The 16,049-nt window shown below is 35.0% G+C and overlaps 1 protein-coding gene across 1 annotated transcript in view; it reads right to left on the bottom strand.

The window, feature by feature from the left end:
- The window catches only part of ankrd34bb (ankyrin repeat domain 34Bb), a 40,925-nt gene extending 25,686 nt beyond the window's left edge, over nucleotides 1–15,239 (bottom strand). Inside the window, exon 1 of the mRNA XM_044111652.1 lies at nucleotides 15,145–15,239. The gene's annotated coding sequence lies outside the window, so the exon portion shown is untranslated. The remainder of the gene's footprint in view (nucleotides 1–15,144) is intronic.
- Nucleotides 15,240–16,049: the final 810 nt, after the last annotated feature.

Below are 16,049 nucleotides of genomic sequence, written 5' to 3'. Positions count from 1 at the left end.
TTTTCACATAGGATGCTCAGACAGCAGAGCAAGGGGCAGAGCAGAGCGATGGAGAGGTGGCTGGAGCTTCAGGGCTCCAGGTGAGGTGTTAGTTCTCAGATATGTAATATACTGTGAAATTATCTCAGTAAATATGGCATTTGATGTGTTAGTCTTAAATTAAGTTAAGCTAGTGTGAATACAAACCAGGTTGGGAGGAGGGGGTTATTAAGCCAATGTGGTGCCCCCCCGACTGGTCAAAAATGGTCGGTGCGGGGGGGGGGGGGGGTTGGTCAGTAAGTTGTAAGGTCCCACCAAAACTTAGACCAAACCTACGCCCTTGCTACAAGGCCTACTGGGATCTTCTGGCCCAAGACCTGCTCGACGTTTACAACGAGAGCCTGCTTACTGGTTCACTCCCCTTGTCCTGCCGCAGGGCAGTAATCCCAAAAATGAGAACCTGCAGGACATAAAGAACTGGAGCCCCGTGTCCCTCCTCTGCACCGACTACAAGATCCTCTTCTTCTACTTCTTCTTCTTTTTGTTTTACGGCAGTTGGCAAACAACTTACAGGTGCATTACCACCACCTTCCAGACTGGAGTATGAACCAGATGTAAAACCCCTATAATCTTCCCATAATACCTGTCCTTCTAAGAAAACTAAAAATGCTGCTGAACACTACATCCTCAGACCATTTTTGCAGCAAATTTCTGATATCTAATTTATTTTTGTTTCTATTTAACTCTCTGATTAACTCTCTTTCCTAATTATATTTATCACATTCTAGAAAAATATGCTGCATCGTTTCTGACTCTCCACAATATCTACACACATTGTTTCTGAATTTTGCTCTAAAATACTTATTAATGCACTACTTGAATCTAAACAAATCAATATCTCCTTTTTTCTCATTTCTTCACTCCATTCTAGAGCCATTAATATAACCATTAATTCACCTGTGTGTACTGTCAACCTATCTGTTACTCTTTTATTTTTCATAATATTTAAGTCTGTAATTATAAATGTTATTCCTATTTTATCAATGACATTTTAGAAGCATCTGTATATACTTGTATATACTCTGCATATTCTTTCCTAATATAACTTTCCACCCCTTTCTTTTCAATTTTTCTGCCTTTTTCCAATAAACTTCAATCAACTTCAGCTTTTCCACTTAACCAAGGTGGAGTATCAGGAATACTCACCACAGGACTAATTGAATAATTATTTATTCCTACCTCATTTATTTCATTATTAATAATCCATCCAAAAGTATTGATTTTCTTTTTTTTTTTTTTACTTTTTCTTGACAAGGTTATAATATAGCATTTGGAGGATAACTTTCCTTATCTCCTTTAATATTTGCCCAATAATTTATGGCTAATTGTTTTCTTCTGAGCTGCAGTGGCATCTCACCCATTTCAACTTGTAAAGCTGATACTGGGGTTGTTTTCATTGCTCCGCAACAAATTCTTAGTGCCTGATACTCTATTCTATCTATTTCTTTTAGTAAACTATTAGAAGCTGAATTATATACAATACATCCATAATCAAATACTGATCTAATTAATCCAATGTATATTATTTTTAATGCTTTCCTACCAGCTCCCCAATCTTTACCTCTTAAACATCCATCCATCCATCCATTTTCTATTCACCCTTTGTCCCTAATGGGTTGGGAGGGTTGCTGGTGCCTATCCCCAGCTAACATCCCGGGCGAGAGGCGGGGTCACCCTGAACATGTCGCCAGTCTGTCGCAGCCTCTTAAACATCTCATTATATTTAGTTTTTTTTACTTTTCTCAATTATTTTTTTATATATATTTTCCATGTAGGTTTTTTATCAAACCAAATTCCTAAATATTTAATCTGATCTATCCTTTCAATAACATTCTCATACAATTTAAGATTTACATTAATATTTTTTTTTCCTATTAGTAAATGTAACGAACTTAGATTTAGATATTGAGATTCTAAAGCCCAAGCTTTAGAAAAACTATGTATCGCTTCTTGTATTTTCTTATTTACAAATTATACGTTTTTCCCCTTTTCCAAATAAGGCCATCATCTGCAAATAATGTCACTCCAAAATATTTATCTATTTTATTAAATATATCATTACTCATTATAACAAATAACATAGGACTTATACTTCCTTGAGGAGTACCATTTTCGATTTGATATTTTGAACATACTTTGCCACCTATTTTTACTTTTATACTCCTTCCAGTTAAAATTTTTTTAATCCATCTATATATGTTACCCCTTGTACCTATTTGTTTTATTTTATTGTAATCAATAATCCTTCTTTCCATAACATATCATATGTTTTTTCCATATCCAAGAAAACTGCTATTAAGATCTCTTTAGTCACCTGTGAACCTCCTAATTTCATGTTCCAAATATAGTATATATATATCTATTGTACTTCTCCCTTTTCTAAACTCAAATTGATATAATTTAATCATCTCCTTAGATTCCAAAAAATATATTAACTTGTTATTCACCATTTTCTCCATTATTTTACCAATACAAGACGTTAATGGTCTATAACTCTCAGCTAAATGTGGATCTTTACCAGGTTTACCAGCCAATAGAAATCCAAGAAAAAGAACTTTTGAAGAATTTTACATTTTCATGAGGCAAATCAAAACTCAAAGAATACTGTCTGCCCCAACAAGCACTGCACTCTGAGTACACTAAAACAAATGTCTATTGTCAAATCAGTCAATGACAGAAGAAAACAGCCAGTAACAGTCAACATATACCAGGATTGGCTACAAATAATTTTAATAACTAAAAAAGATTAGTTCAATAGGATTTAATTGACTCTCCTGTTACTAAACGTGACTTTGACAAAAACTTTGTGATAATATTGAATTTACTAATTGTTTTTAAATATGTCTGTCTGAGTGACAGGCCACAGTTTCAACAGCAGGTGTCACTAGTGACAAATGAATGAAGCATCGAGGAATGAACTTTTGGGCAAAGCAATGGACCGGGAAGCTTCATTGCTTCATGAGGCTTCATTTGGTCATCACTACTGATTTTCTGCAACTTTTAGATGCGTCTCTACTTCAACACACCTGAGTCAAATAATGAGGTCATTAGCAGGACTCTGGAGGAAGATGGAGAGAAGGCAAGAGGCTACAGTCTGGACGGCAGAACAGCAACTCAATATTGATGGTTAAAAGGTTGAAATTAAGAACTGAAAGAGAGGAAGATGAGGCTAAGGAAATAAGATTATCTCGGACTAATGGAAGTCGGCGTTGAGGAAATGCTCAAGATGCAGTCAGGAAAACCCGTGGATTGGTGAAAGAACTTTGGACAAAGACTACGGCGGGTAGACACAGCTGTGTTGTGAATGGAGCAGAGTGGGAAAATAGTTTAGATAATGAGAGTGATGGGAGCAGTGAAACATTGAGTAGTGAAAGGATGAGTCCAAAAAGAGACAATTCATCAGTGAAGGCAGGTATGGGAAAGAGGGGAAGAGTGGTGAAAAACTGGGATGAGTCTGGAAGAAGAAATGGAGGGAGAAATAACGGAGTTCAAAGTAATTGTTAGAGTTAACGAGGAGAAGGGATTAGAAACGATCAGTCCACCTAAACTATCCATGATTCTGAAGAATCAAGTGGGGGACATTACTAATGCAAAAGTTCTAAGAGATGAAAACTTAATGATAAGTTGTAACACAGAAGAACAAAAAGACAGAGCATGTAGGATGAAAGAAGTAGGAAATTATAAAGTGACAAGTGTGAGTCTGACACAAGAAGGAAGTAAATGGAGGAAGGGAATATTTGTGGGATCCTGAATGAGGTTTCAATTGAGGAAATAAAATCAAATCTCAGAGGAGGAAGAGTTAAAGATGTAAGAATGCTTCAGACCTTTAAAAATGGAGAGAAAATGAACAGTCAGATTTTATGGACATTAAAATCTACACACCAAATAATTTTATTTCTATTTTGTCCCTGAATTTCTTTTAATTTATTCAACTCTAATCATTTACATGGATTGTAATAATTTATTATAATAAATGGATCTCCAACTATCCAAATCTCTACAATTACAAACTCATCTTCTTCTCCTCTCTTAACCACACTAAACAGCAGCCCCTCCCTAATAAAAATGGCACATCACCCACCATTACCTTCAATCTGATCAAATCTAATAGCAGAAAAATTTAAGATTTTAAATTCTTGTTGGGGTTTTAAACAAGTTTTTTGGTTTATTAACCAAGTTTTTTGGTTAAAACAAATAATCTCTGGAGTTTCTTCTAATTTATCAATAAAATGCTTTAATTTCTGTCCATTTGATATGAAACTTTTTCCATTCCGTATAAGAAGCAAGACCATAGTGTTACTATCCTATCCATGCTGCATCCTGACTGGTCTGAGCACTGAGCTCATCCCTCACTTCCTCCCATGTTAATTCATTAATGTTAAGATGATTTGCTGCTGCTTTCACAATTACATTAATTCTTTCTGTTTTTGACTTAATTTCCATAGTTGCATTTATAACCCCTGCAATTAATATCACTAGCTTTTTTACACTTTATTTTCTATTTTGGTTTACCTCTGTATCCATCCTGTTTTCCACCCCAACATCTGTTCTTTGCTTTACCGTTTTAACAGTCTCTGCATAGGATAGCTTGTTGCGTATTCTAATTTGTTGAACCTGCAGCTCCCTCTTCATCACCTCACAGCCCCCATATGCCGCACTGTGGCTGCCACCACAATTACAACATTTTGGCTGCCTGCTCTTGTTGCACTGTTCATATTCATGATCCTCCCCACATCGTGCACATCTTCTTTTTCCTTTACATGTCTGCACCATGTGGCCAAATCTTTGACATTTAAAGCATCTTATCGGTCGTGGGACATACTCTCTTACATTGTAGGTCAAATATCCTATAAATAGACTCTCTCTGGAAGTCTCTGGACAGGAATTAAAGCATTTTATTGATAAATTGGAAGAAACTCCAGAGGTTATTTGTTTTAACCAAGAAACTTGGTTAAACTTGGTTAAAACATAGCAATTTAAGGGGAAGGCAGGAAACTGATACAAATGGAGATATTTTAGAACAGCTGTTGGAAGATAATCAATTAGTGTGTATGAATGATGGGAGGGGAACAAGAATAGATGTGCATACAGGAAATTGATCAGCCATAGATTTAACTCTGGTGTCCAGATATTTAGCTGGATTATGTGAGTGGGAAATAGAGCAAGAAACAACAATAGGTAGTGATCATTTTCAAATTTTTTGTAAAATCCTTATTTCTAAAGAGAAGAGGGTGGTAGGAAGGCAGTAAAGATGGATACTGTATTTGATAAGGCAAAATGGAATATATTTAAATATACATGTGAGAAATTTATGGATGAAGTCAATTTAAATTTAGATATAGAAAGTATAGAGGGAAAGATTAGGGAAGTTATATTGAAAGCAGCAAAAATTCCTGTAAGTGTCATAAAATGCGATGTGATGAGGTGGTGAGGCAGCAGGTGGGAGACCCAGGATGTGAAGAATAAATGTATTTAATAAAAAAATAATCCAAAATAGTCCAAAACACAAGGCAGCGCTGCTGAGCAGAATCCAGGGCTCAATGCAGGTAGCACAAGGTACACGAATGGACAGAAAACTGCAGACTGTGGCAACATCAGACAAGGACTGGACAAGGAACAAAGGACACAGGTGGAGTTAAATACACAGAGAGTAATCAAGGAAACGAGACACTTGGGGACCAATCAAGGGGAGACGGGACAACACGGAGAAACAGAGACACAGAAAACTCAGAATAAACATATAGAAAAACACGGATCATGACAGTAAGTAAAGCTGAGAACAAAAAGCAATGGGTCCCTTGGTGGACACAAGAGTGCAGTGAAGCAATAAAGAAAAGAAATCGAGCTTTTAGAATATTGAAAAGAACACATAATTTTAAAAATTTAATTGAATATAAAAAAGATCAAGCAGAAGCAAAGAAAGTTATTACAAAAAGCAAAGAAGACAAAATGGAGAGAATTTTGTGATTCAGTAGGCAGAACAACTCCTATAGCTAATGTTTGGGGAATGATTAAGAAAATGAGGGGAAATATACAGGAGAGAACAAAACCAAATCTAAAACATGAAGAAAGAAAAGAAGTAACAAATGAAGGGAAAGTAGAAGTAATGGCAAGAACATTTGCAAAGATCCATAGTTCAGATAATTTAAGAGAACAGGAGAAATTTAGGAGGGAGCAGAGAAGAAGGGCAAATGATTTTATTTTAGAAGGTGGAACAACTCCAGGTAATGTCATGGATGTTTCTTTTTCTATGCAAGAAATGAAAAGAGCAATATCTGGAACAGGATTAACAGCACCAGGAAAAGATCAAATATGCTATATTATGTTAAAACACTTAAGGAATCAAGCTGAAAGAAAACTTTTAGATTATATAATAAGATCTGGAAAGAAGGAAGATTACCTTCTAATTGGAAGGAAGCAATTATTGTGCCAATTATTAAACTGGGAAAGGATCCAACAAACCCTTCTAGTTATAGACTAATTGCTCTTACTTCATGTTTAAGAAAGATTATGGAAAGAATGATAATGGAAAGGATTACATATTATGTAGAAAGTAAAGGACTTTTGTCTTCATGTCAAAGTGGATTCAGAAGAGGAAGGAGTACAATGGATCCAGTTGTGTGTTTGGAGTCAGATATTAGAAAAGCTCAAATTAATAGGGAAGTAGTAGTAGCAGTATTTTTGATATTGAGAAAGCATATGACATGGTATGGAAGGATGGGCTGCTTATAAAATTATATAAAATGGGGATTACAGGAAGGGTTTATAATTGGATTACAGATTTTTTGTTGAATAGAGTTATACAGGTACAGATGGGAGTAACAAGATCCGATAAATATAAAATTGATAATGGAACTCCACAGGGAAGTATTATCAGTTCTTTATTATTTTCAATATCTTAAAAAAATAATTCTAATTAGTCTTTTCCTCTGGTTGTACTTTCTGTGCTTCTCAGCCATCCATCCATTTTCTGTTCACCCTTGTCCCTAATGGGGTCCGGAGGGTTGCTGGTGCCTCTCCAGCTACGTTTCCAGAGAGAACCCACCACAGGGAGAGGGAGAACATGCAAACTCCATGCAGAAAGACCCCGGGCCGGGAATCGAACCCAGAACCTTCTTGCTGCGAGGCAACAGCTCTACCAACTGCGCCACTGTGCAGCCCAGTTCTCAGCCATTCTAAGGGGTAATATTCTGAAGACTGTGGTGTGTATTTTTTTAAAAATGCTTTTGATTGTGGTCGTTATTATGTGGTCATTATTCTCCCACAGCCTGTGGGAGAATAATGACCACAGGTTTAGGAAATGCAAAAAGAAAAAAAAATCTGTTGTGTTTTCTAGGTGGATTCATTAAAGGATTTAGGAGCTATTGTGGGTCTACTTCGAGCTTCAGAGCTGTAGGTTGAAGACCGCTCTCTTACAAGAAATGAAGCATGTAAATGGAAGAAACGTTTATGGTTTAGGATTTTTAAAATCCTTTTTCTATGGGTTTTTTTTTTTTTTTTTTAAATGGCGGAGAGAATAGGAGCATAGTCAGCCAGTTCCCCAGAGTCGGGTAAAAATCCCCACAATGAAATAGGAACTTGATAGACAAAACTAAGGCAGGAGTGGGATAAGCAAGAGAAGAAGCCGGAAAAACTATAAAAAAGCAAGACAGAGCCAAAGAGCTGACTGTAATGGAAGAAATCTTCAAACACGAAGCTAGCAAACACAAAAAATTCCAGCAGAGAAAATGGATGAACACGTTAGCAAAGAGATGCTACAAAATGGGCTTTGCTATTACAGGTGAGGATCTCCTCTCCACCCACCAACAGGGACTTGGGGAAGAAGGATACCCCATGTTTGAAAGTCTGTCGGATTTTTGGTTTATGTCTGGTTAGTAAAAGTTCATCCTGTTCTGTTTCGAGTTGCTTGGGAGCATATTTTCAGGGAATAGTAAATCATAGTTATGACTAATATGAACATAATGTCGCTGAATGTGAATGGTTTGAATACATTGAGTAAAAGAGAAAGGGTGATGACAAAACTGAAAAAGGAAAAAGCACAAATTATATTCTTACAAGAGACTCATTTATCCAAAATAGAACATGAAAAATTAAAATCGTATGGCTATAGGAATCTGTGCATCAATTCATATAAAGAGGGGTGGAGAAGAGGTGTTGCAATATTAATATTGAACACAATAAAATTTTATTACAAAAAGAAATTAAAAGATAAAGAAGGAAGATATATAATATTAAAAGGAAGAATAGAAAATGAATTAATTACCTTGGTAATTACACACATCCGGAGATAAACAAAAACCTTTTCAAGAACCTATTTGATGTAAAAGTGGTAGAAACAGAAATAATTCTAGGTTGTGGATGTGAGTTAAATAAAAACATATTTTTTCTGTTGTTTATAACACATCAGTGAATAGAATAACCTTTCTTCCAGTATGCTAATGAAAGCCAATTTTGTAATTTTTTTTTAAAAACAGTGATTATTTTTGAAAACTGAATTACCATAAGTAAACCTGGACAATTGTAAATATTGTAAATAGATTATGGGTGAAAGGAAAGAGACCTTGTAGGCAAAGGAAAAGGTTTGAATTTGTAATTATCATATTTGTGAGGTTGTAGTTAAAAAATATGTGTAGACATTTGACCTTGTCTGGTTGTATGTGTGTACTTTCATTTTGTATTTGTAATTTCTTCATATTTGTGTATGCATTTGGCCACATATTAACAATTACCTGGAATTATCAACAAATGTTCTTTTTACCGTTTCAAAATCATGTTGTATGTGTGTAACTATCCAAAGTTACACACAAAGATGCTTACACAGATTACAAATCCTGTATTTCGCACACGCACAGGCATTTTGAGACTATTTTCACTCCATATTAATGAGATTAACAGTGAGTGGATGTCCAATACTAAATGATGGAGAAATAAGAGCAGTGAATGACAGAGAAACTACAGTTTTAGAGAACAAGGATTTATTGCAGCAAATGGAAGATACAAATGATTCATTTAATATGTTGTTTACAATAACAGAAGTCAATAGGGCACTTAAAAAATATAAATGATCACCTCTAGGAAAAGATCAAATTTGCTATGCTGTGGTTATATGGAGTTTCGGTTTATAAAGGAGAAATGTTTGCTTTACTTTTAGCAGTTCAGTGGCTGGAAGAGGTAAAACCATTAAAATCAATCATTTGCTCAGATTCTAGTTATTCATTAGTCAGTTTGCAACATAACCAGTCAGACAGTGGACCAAAGATATTAAGTGAAATATAACAAATACTTGGTAGAATCAATATGATGGGGCTTGCAGTAATTTTTACATGGGTTCCAGGATATCATGGGGTTAAGGGGAATGAAATGGCTGACAGATTGCTAAAGAGAGCACTAATCATGTATTGGTTAATAAATGTTAATGTTAGTTTTAGTAGAAAAGAAATAATGGGTAAACAAAAATGAAAGAGAGGTGGCAAAAGTTATGGGTAGAAGAAAGGAAAGGACAGATGGTTTTATAAAATCCAAAGGAAAATTGCAGAAATGAGATGAACAGGAGAGAAGAAAGAATTATTTCCCGACTTAGAATTGGACACACTGGACTGAATTGTACATTATTTTTGACAAACATCAGACAGGGAAATGTGACTGTGGGGAAGATCAGAGAAACTGAAGAGAAGAAATAATTATGATCAGATTAAGAGTAGGTCATACCTATTTAAATGACATTTTATGTCTAATAGGGAGGAGAAATAATGATAAATGTGAAAGATGTGAAGAAAAAGATGATTGATGAATTGTAAAACATATGAACCTGAAAAGGAGAGACTGAGAAGAATGGTTGGAAGGACAGGTCAAGAATGGAGTCTTAAAGGAATATTGGGAAATGAAGGAAACATAGTGGAAATTTACTGATTAAGGAAAGCATTATTTATTTATCTTCAGAATACAAAATTAATAAATAGAATTTAATAGATGTAAAGTAGTGTTGCTACACACTCATATACAGTAGGTGGCGGTATGCATCTTAAAGTTGCTTGCGATCCCCCATAATAGAAAACAAGAAGAAAGAAGAAGAAGAAGAAGTCATGATTAATGATGTTTTTACAGAAGTAGATCAGGATGTCATGCAGTTATTATTTGCTGATGACGGAGCTTTGTGAAGAAAAGGGAAAAATGTAAGAACAGTGTATGAGAAAATACAGAATGCTATTAAATCTGTTGAAAATTGGGGTTATAACTGGGGAGTTAAATTCTCAGTAAGTAAAACAAAGACTGTTGTATTCAGTAGGAAGAAAATTGAGGAAATTGATTTTAAAATGTATGGAGGGAAAATAGAAAAAGGAAGTAAATTTCGTTTTTTAGGAATCATGTTTGATTCCAAGCTTTTATGGAGTGATCATGTAAAGTATATTGAAGGGAAATGTAAAAAAGATATAAATATAATGAGGTGTTTAACAGGATTAGATTGGGGTGCAAATAAAATTAATTTAAAAAAGATTTATATTGCTTTGATTAGATCAGTGTTGGATTATGGGTGTGTAGTTTACAGGCAGGCTGTGAAAACAGTCATTAGTAAGTTAGAAGTAATTCAAAATAAAGCTTTGAGATTATATGCTATGTAGCTTTGAAGACATCTCCATCTTTGGCAGTGCAGGTAGAAATGGGAGAGATTTCTTTATATTTAAGACAAAAGCAAATTATCCTGAATTATTGGGTGAGTTTGTAGGGACATAAGGAGGAGAATAGTCCAGCAGTGAGAAAAGTGTCGTCAATAAATTCAATAGATTTTTTGTTAATATAGGACCTCAATTAGCAGAAAAAATACCGACTACAAAAACTACAACTCAGCAATATCTAATTGAGAATAATCCCAGCTCCTTATATCTCAACCCTGTACTAGAAGAAGAAATCATAAACATTGTGAATAACTGTAAAAATAAGACTTCCACTGACTGTGATGATCTGGACATGAAAACTATTAAAATAGTAATTAAAGGAATCTCTAAACCACTAACTTATATTTGCAATTTATCATTTCAAACAGGATCATTTCCCAACAAAATGAAAATAGCGAAGGTCAAACCAATGTATAAAACTGGCAACAAACACCTCTTCACTAACTACAGGCCTGTTTCTCTTCTCCCACAATTTTCTAAAATCCTGGAAAAACTCTTTAAGAAAAGACTGGAACAATTCATAGAAAAACATTCGCTACTTATCAGCAGTCAATATGGATTCAGAGCAAACCGGTCAACATCGCTGGCCGTAACTGACTTAATAGAAGAAATAACCAACGCAACAGATAGTAAGAAACTGGCAGTAGGAATATTTATAGATTTAAAGAAAGCTTTTGATACAATAAATCATGAAATCCTACTTAAAAAATTAGAACGTTATGGAATTAGGGGAGTAGTTTCTGACTGGATGAGGAGTTATTTAAAGAGCCGGAAACAATTTGTGAAATTGGGAGATGTGGAATCTGATTGGCAGGAGACTGTCTGTGGAGTACCACAAGGATCAGTATTGGGACCAGTTTTATTTAATCTCTATATATAAATGATATCAGTAAAGTGTCCAATGTATTCAAATTTATCTTATTCGCTGATGACACAAATATTCTAGCCTCGGGAGACAATTTAGAGCATCTTCTCTCAACAGTCACTTCAGAGATTAGTAAGTTAAAGATATGGTTTGACCATAACAAATTATCCCTAAATTTGGACAAGACGAAATTCATGGTCTTTGGGAACTGTTATAAAAATACTGAAATCCAAGTTCAAATAGAGGACGTAACTCTAGAAAGGGTTTTTGCTAATAAGTTCCTCGGTTTAATAATAGATGACAAAATCAGTTGGAAACCTCATATTCAACATTTACAGAGTAAACTCAGTAGAAGTATATCCATATTGGCTAGAGCTAGACATGTATTGAATGCTAAATCACTTCATATTCTATATAACTCTCTGATTTTACCATATCTATCATATTGCTGTGAAGTGTGGGGAGTTAATTACAAGAGCTCTTTACATCCGCAACCGGCCCTACAGAAACGAGCCATTAGAATCATCCATAATGTCGGTTATTATGAGCATACAAACCCGCTCTTCATAATATCCAGAATTCTCAAATTTGACGAGCTTGTAGAATTTAAAATGGCTCAATTTATGTTCAAGGTATCTAAAAAGTTGTTACCTGAGCACATACAGAGCACGTTTTCTGAAAGAGAAGGGGGGTATAACTTAAGGGGTCACTCAAACTTCAAGATCCGCAATTTTAGAACAACAAGAAAAAGCTTCTGTATTTCAATTAAAGGTGTAAAGTTATGGAATAAGTTACATGAAGATTTAAAACAAAGCAATAGTTTAACTCAATTCAAAAGAAAGTACAAAGAGGTAATTTTCAATAGATACACACATGGGGACAGAAAGCAATAAGGTGTGTATTGAAGATAACAACTTGGTGTAAGGGTTTAGAAAGATAAACCAGCATAAAATGGGAAAATGTATAGGTAAATATTAGTAACTGTTACTTCTGACTGCTACTTTGATTTTGATTTCTTTTAATGACAGTAGGACTCTAAAGTCTCAAGTGTTTAGGGGTAGGAGTTTATAAGTTCTCACTTCTTCCTACCCCATTTTGAGCATGATATGTTAACTGAAACATAAAATCTGTATTTTCTCTTCTTTCTTATGCACTTCTTGTTACTGTGCACTATTTTATTTTTATATTTGTATCATGTTCGAATAAATTTCATTTCATTTCATTCATTACTGCCCATTAAAGCACATTAAAACTTAATAAGATATTAATTAAACATAAAATAAATAAAGCAGTTATTAAATTTTTGAAGGTAACAGGCTTATATGTAAGAATTTAGATTGGAGGGGAGATGCTCTGGTCCACACTCCAGCACAGTAGATGGCGATAATACAATAAAAATCACAAAGAAGAAGAAGAACAACAACAACTCTGTAGAAGTTAACTGCACTTTGGAGGTGATTCAGCTGTTGGATTCAAGTGTGTTGAACCAGAGAGACTCTAAGAGTTGCAGGACACCGGCCCTCGAGGACCAGGAGTGCCCACCCCTGCAATAGACACTGTCCTACTTTTAAAAAATGAAATCCCACAAAATCTTACAGGATTTCATACCCAGGCCTAGAGTGGTCGGCATGATAACAAAATTCAAAGGGAGACATGACCTCAATTATTAAAACTATTTGGTTTGCACCAAAATAACCTGGGTTACAATAGGCACAAAACAATGTAGTTACTTTTCAACAAACACATTTAAGGTGAAAGTAATATTGCCAAACTTACCACAAAAGAGTTCAGAGTAGAATTAAATTCAGAAGCAGATTGCAAACAAGCCAGCAGCAAAGTGGCTGTCTGGTTGGGACAAACCACTAGTGTAAAATGGGGGTTGAGGACCAGGTCACTCCTTATAGTAAGTTGTAGATGTTTTTGTGTCAACACATTATGCAACATATTATGCACAAACAGTCAGTAATAATATTTACAGACAAGTTAGAAATTGTACAGAAAGGAACCTACTGTTCTCAACATGTAGTGCTTAATTTAAAACATGATAAACCCCATCCAGTAATAAAATGCTCTCACCCAGAACTCAAGGAGGAACAGTGGAAAGGAAGGGACGGAAGGAAAGAAAAGAGGTGGGAAGGTGTGAGACAAACAGCATACTTTGATTCAAAATTGATTATCAGTTTTTCTCAACCCTGGTCCTTAAGTCACATCTAACACTGGATTAGATGTTGGCCTTTCAATCATTAGATTTCAACCACAAAACAACATTGATTCAATGACATCTCTTCATCATTGATCGACCTCAACCAAAAATCAACCATTCTGACTGTAATTCAACATTGAATTACCATCTTGTGCTATCTGGTATAAGTCATACCAAACCATATTTGAACAACCAAATATGTCCTGCAATGACTTTGCAAAGCATTAATATGTATACTGTACATTTAAATTCATACTGCCACCTAAAACATATACCACAGTTATTAACTATTTCACTATTTTCAGTCACTTTGGATGTTGCAGTTACTGAAATCCGTACTGTCCATATTCTTCAATCTTTGCACTTTGAGTAAATACTTCATTAGAGGGGCATAAGGTGTAGAGCAAAATGGGACAATTATAGGAAAATTGTTTCTCTGTAGTCATCAGTTGTCATGCTAAGTATCATTAGCATTCATGACAAACTCTGCTGTCAGGAAGAGGCTGCATACTAGAGTGTGTGAGCAAGTGTGCAGACAAGCATGACTGACGGTGCTAAAACCTGCCACTTGTCCCTGATTTTATTTTCTGACTGAGCAAAGTATTTCTGCAGTTTGTTCTTGGAGTGCTGGGAGAAGGGAGAGGCGCTGGATTTTTATTTTTTACAGATTATCTGTCATTATTCTCATTATTCTGTCATGACACAGTGGTAGGTTTACAAATGAAAAAAAAAAAAAAATTTTCATAAAAGTTACATGCAACTTTAAGGCTCCGTTTTTTAAATTAGTTTTTTTATTGTAAAAATCTAGTTTTAATGCCATATTTTCATTTGCTGTAGGTGAAAAATCATTCTAATTAACAAATAAAGGTTTTAAACATCAATTTGTGTGTAATTTAGTGTTTCACTTAGTAGTAAAGTTCTTTAATTAGATGGGCTTTTCAATTTTATTTAATTTATTGAGCAGATCTGTACAGACACATGGAAAAGAGCTATCTGAGCTATCTATATATGCAGCTAGATAGACTGTGCATATTAATAATGAAAAATCAAGCAAAAAAATCAACAACATAGAAATGCAAATTAAATAATTTGACAAAAGTTTGAAAACATTTACAAATTCTAAGCTTGACTTTATTTGTTTGGTCTCAAATGAACAGATGTAAAAGTCTAATAAAACATTCTGTTTTCTGCATAAGCACTAAATGAAGAAAATAAAGTAACCTGCATGTAATGAGGTGTCACTTGCCATCAAGGTTAAGTCAAATCTTTCACAAAAAAAGTAAAAAATCCTAAGCTTATCAGAGAACATCATTTAGATAAAACTAGTAAAAATGCATACCAATAAAATTTCTGCATGAACTTACCTGAAAGTGTTTCATTCCTTCTCATAAAAATCCTGAAAGTGCCATTTACTCCAGTTAATAGGCCACTGGCAGGCTGCAGGTCAAATAGAGCCTGGAGGGAAATCAGACAGGCTGACGAGTGAAAAAAGGTACTGAACATACTGAAGTCTAAAATACGTCAGATGAGAACAGAAAGCCTAGCCTATGGCATCAAAGAGGCAGGAGGTGCCTAACCAATGACAGCACGTTCTTTTATGAGCACCCACCATCCAGACGATGGATTCAGTCAAGCACTTGCGCAGGTAAGACTAATTTCTTTTCACCTTCATGCATTCAGTCTGCTGATGTGTGGAACGACAATAGTGCCGCCAACGTCAGTGTATGGTTCAAGGTTGCAGGCACATTTATCTTGGTGAAGACTGCACAACAAAAAGCTTCACTCATTACATAGACACAACAATGTTCCCAGAAGTCACTGATATAGAGAGACAGAAAAGCTTGGCTCCACCAGGGATGTGCTTCAGTGTTGTTAGGCGGCATGTGAGGATCCAAAATATATTCAAATTTTGGTAACACTTTATTTGAAGGGGTGTAAGACCGACATGACACTGTTACAAACATGAAGGAGTCTTCATGAATGTTTATGGCTATTGTCATTAAGTGTCATTCAGTGAATAATGATTCTTCTAATACAAAGTTGATGTTGTTTAAAATGTCTTTGTTATGACAACTTGACATTCATAATGACTAAATGTTCATGGCAGGTGTAATATCATGTTTCACAGTCTGACCAAATAGAAAACTGAGCTGGAGAGTGGAACATCCAAATTGTGAAAAGAGGAATCATTTCAGACACAGTTCCTTAGATACTACTACCTGCAGAAGTCTGTTCTATTGGTTCTGAGTATGGCCTGCTTCCCAACATT

The sequence above is a fragment of the Gambusia affinis genome, linkage group LG03 (genome assembly GCF_019740435.1).
Source record: "Gambusia affinis linkage group LG03, SWU_Gaff_1.0, whole genome shotgun sequence".
NCBI lineage: Eukaryota > Metazoa > Chordata > Actinopteri > Cyprinodontiformes > Poeciliidae > Gambusia > Gambusia affinis.
The sequence above is the reverse complement of the archived record's forward strand: the minus strand, read 5'-3'. Positions and strand labels throughout refer to the sequence as shown.